Below are 4,415 nucleotides of genomic sequence, written 5' to 3'. Positions count from 1 at the left end.
TTCTGTCCAATTTCTTTCTTTTCACTTTTTACTAATTATAACCAAATCAGTATCACACTCAGTGAATGAGAAATGCTATGGGGAAAATCTTGTCTGACTCAGGAAGCAAAAAAAGAAAAAAAGTGAAAAGGGACTGTCAAATACACCCCCCCCCAAAAAAGCACAGTATACCTTCTTTTCCAATGTGCATGGAACTTTCTCCAGAATAGATCACATTCTAGGTCACAAGGCAAACATCAACAAATTAAAAAACATGGAAATTATACAAAGCATGGAAATTATGCAAAGTATCTTGACAGACTACAATACCACAAAACTAGACATTAATAACAGGAGGATAAAGGAGGGATAAAACACCTACATTTGGAAGCTGAACAACAACTTGCTTGAACATTACTGGGTACTAGAAGAAATAAAAAATGAAATTAAAATGTTTCTTAAATGAAAACACGACTTACCAAAACCTCTGGGAAACAGCAAAAGCCATAATCAGAGGCCAATTTATAGCAATAAGCAAACATATCAAAAGACAGGAAAAAATGACTATTGACTCTCTAACCCAACAGCTCCAACAAATTGAAAAAGAACAGCAAGAAAACATGACACCCTCTAAAAAAACTGAAATTCTCAAAATTAGATCAGAGATAAATGAGAGAAAATACACAAAAAAACCCCAATTGAAACCATCAACAAAACAAGGAGTTGCTTCTTTGAAAAGGTCAGTAAAATTGAAAAACGACTAGCAAAACTAACTAAAGAAGGAAAAGACACAAATAATCCAAATAAGAGATGAAACAGGCAACATCACAACAGAACCAAGTAAAATAAAAAGGATAACATTGGAATACTATGAAAAACTATACTCAAACAAATATGAAAACCTTGAGGAAATAGACAAATACTTAAGTGTGCACAATCTACTTTAACTGACAGAAACTAAAATTGAAAATGTGAACAGACCCATTACAAGAGAAGAAATTGAAAAAGAAATAAAAAAAAAAACATCCAAACAAAAAAAGCCCTGGGCCAGATGGCTGTACAAGTGAATTTTATTAAACATTCAGAGAAGAACTGTCACCAATTCTACATAAACTATTTGAGGAAATAGAAAAAGATGGAACTCTCCCAAACTCATTTCATGAAGCAAACATATCCTTAATAACAAAGACAGGTAAACATGCCACCAAAATAGAAAACTAAAGGCCAATATCTCTTATGAACATAGATGCAAAGATCCTGAATAATACTTGGCCAATATAATCCAACAATACATAAAAAAATAATTCATCATGACCAAGTGGGATTCATAAGAGGTATGCAAGGATGGTTCAACATAAGAAAAACAATCAATGTCATTCATCACATTAACAGAGCAAAGAACAAGAACCATATTATCCTATCAATTGATGCAGAAAAGGCCCTTGACAAAATCCAGCACCCTTTCCTGATTAAAACACTCAGCAAAATAGGATTAGAGGGGAATTTCTTCCATATAGCAAAAAGTATATACTCAAATCCGAGAGCCAACATTGTTCTCAATGGAGAGAGATCAAAGGCATTCCCTTTGAAAATGGGAACTAGGCAAGGATTCCCACTGTCACCTCTTCTATTCAATATTGTATTAGAAGTCTTAGGGATAGCAATAAGACTAGACAAGGAAATAAGAGGTGTCCAAATTGGCAAAGAGGAGGTAAAATTGTATGCAGATGATATGATAGTTTACTTAGAAAACCCTAACGATTCAGCAAGGAAACTATTGTACATAGTTGACCAATTTAGCAAAGTGGCAGGATACAAGATCAACATACAAAAATCAATTGGATTAGAAAACCAATACGGGGCTCCAGCCCCGGGCCTGGGTGCGGGACACAGAGGGAGCCAGGCGGGCTCGCCCATGGAGCCGGTGACGACCTGGACCCCCAGGAAGGTGGCAGCTTGGCTCCGAGGCCTCGATGACTCCCTGCAGGACTATCCCTTTGAGGCCTGGGAGCTGCTGGGCAAGTACCTGCTTCAGCTTTGCCCCCGCAGCCTCCAGCCTCTGACTGTGTGGCCTCTGGGTCACCAGGAACTCATCCTGGATGGGGTGGAACAGCTCCGGGCTCTGAGCTCTGGACTTCAGACAGAGAACCTGCAGAATCTGACAGAGGGGCTGCTGGCGAAAATTCACACCTTCCAGACCTTGGTCCAAGGCCAACTGGAGTCCTGCGCTGAGACCCCTGCTGGTGTTCTCAGTGCAGCGGTGGAGCTGGTGCAAGAGGCTCATACTCTCCTTTTCTGGCTCAACAGGTACCTCTTCTACCACTTAAACGACTTCTCAGCCTGTCAGGAGATCGGAGACTTGTGTGGGGAGCTGGGCCAGGCCGTGCAGGAGGACTGCCCGGTGGCTGAGAAGGAGAGCCGAGTCCTGAGAATCTGTAGCCACATCGCTGGGATCTGCCACAACATCCTGAGCTATAGTCCCAAAGAACTGCTGGAGCAGCGGGCTGTGCTGGAACACATGCAGCTGGACGATCCCTTGGGCTTGGAAATCCATACCACCAACAACTGTCTTCACTTTGTGTCTCGAGTGAGTCCCTCACTCCATACTAGCTCCCAGCTGCAGATCCTGCCTGGAGACGAAGTTGTCCAGGTCAACGACCAGGTGGTGGTGGGCTGGCCTCATAAGAACGTGGTGAGGGAGCTGCTTCGAGAGCCAGCTGGGGCCAGCCTGGTGCTAAAGAAGGTTCTGGTGCCCGAGACCCCTCCACAGACTCCTCCTCTGTCCCAGGTCTCCCCAGAGCCGCTGGCTCTACCCTCACTGTCACCCAGTACCCTCCAACAGGAAGTCTTTGCCTTTGACTTGTCTTCGAATCCAAATTCTGAGCCCAGCTCTGCCTGGACAGGGACAGCAGAGACCCCGGAGCCCCCAGGACACCCCGACAAGAGTCCTATCCCTGGTCGGAAAAAAACAAAAGGCGTGGCGACACGGTTGAGCCGCCGACGGGTGTCGTGCAGGGAGTTGGGTCAGCCTGACTGCAATGGCTGGCTGCTGCTGCGCAAGGTGCCCAGCGGCTTCATGGGCCCACGCTGGCGCCGCTGCTGGTTTGTGCTCAAGGGACGCACACTCTATTGGTACCGCCAGCCCCAGGATGAGAAGGCAGAAGGCCTCATCAATGTCTCCAACTACAGCCTGGAAAGTGAACAGGATCAGAAGAAAAAAAATATGTGTTCCAGCTTACCTATGATGTGTACAAGCCCTTTATCTTTGCTGCTGACACCCTGGAGGACCTGAGCACCTGGGTGCGCCATCTCATTACCTGCATCTCCAAGTACCAATCTCCGGGCCGAGCCCCGCCTCCCCAAGAGGAAGATTGCTACAGTGAGACGGAAGCAGAAGACCCTGATGATGAGGCTGGGTCGTGCTCAGCCTCGCCTAGCCCAGCCCGAGCTTGGAGTCCTGTCCATGGAGACATGTCACCTGCAGCAACCCCCACGCAGAGCAGCCCGCGAACTTCCTTCGGCCTTCCAACAGACAGTGGTGATGGAGCACTGGAACGAATGGTACGGGAGCTAAAACAGGGCAGCATGTCCCTTTTGAGCCAGCCACAACCCCTCACCCATGAAGAGTGGCGGAGCTCCTTCATGCGGCGTAACCGAGAACCCCAGCTCAACGAGCAAGTGCACCGGGTGCGGGTGCTACAGAGCACACTCAAGGCAAAGATGCAGGAGCTGCAGGTCCTGGAAGAGCTGCTTGGTGACCCAGACCTGACTGCAGAGAAGTTCCGACAGTGGAAGGAGCAGAACCAGGAGTTGTACACAGAGGCCCTGGGGACCCGGACAGTGGTGCAGGCTGAGGGCAGCTCTCCGGTCCTGACCTCTGACACAAGAGAACAGTCCACATATCCCCTGCCCTCTGACCCTGAGGAACACTCCCATCTGTCTTCTGCCCTGAAAGAGCAACCTCCAGCCTCCTGACCACTAATCCCAAGAACCACCTCGACTCCTAGTCTCTGACATGTGCCTCTCACCTGTCTAGGACATCCTAGAGCATCCCTAGGCTGTGTTGGAGGCTGGAAATAGCACTAATCCATGGTTTCATGTCAAGCTGACCCCCTCATTCTCCTGGAGTGGGGTAAAATAAAATGAGCTTTGTGCCACTCTCCTCCCTTGCCAAGAAAAGAGCAGGAGACTTGGCCTAAAAGAAACTCTCTCCCCCAATCCTGCCCTCCTCAGTCCCTTGTGTTTCTTCCTCAAACTAGATCTCTACAGATATTCTGTTTATACAGATACACTTTCAACCAAATAAAAGTCAATTTCTCTAAAACAAACAAACAAAAAATACCATCACAATTACTAATCACAAGACAAAATACCTGGGAGTAAATCTAACCAGAAGCACAAAGGATCTATTCAAAGAAAATTACAAAACATTACTA

At 46.7% G+C, this 4,415-nt stretch overlaps 1 pseudogene; it reads left to right on the top strand.

Annotated features, from left to right (window-relative positions):
- The first annotated feature begins 1,894 nt into the window (after positions 1–1,894).
- LOC102843241 lies at positions 1,895–3,954 on the top strand (annotated as a pseudogene).
- The last annotated feature ends 461 nt before the right edge of the window (positions 3,955–4,415 follow it).

Source organism: Elephantulus edwardii, unplaced genomic scaffold, assembly GCF_000299155.1.
Source record: "Elephantulus edwardii isolate Elephantulus edwardi_28Jun2011 unplaced genomic scaffold, EleEdw1.0 scaffold00319, whole genome shotgun sequence".
NCBI classification, from domain to species: Eukaryota; Metazoa; Chordata; class Mammalia; order Macroscelidea; family Macroscelididae; genus Elephantulus; species Elephantulus edwardii.
This window is presented reverse-complemented; position numbering and strand designations above follow the sequence as displayed.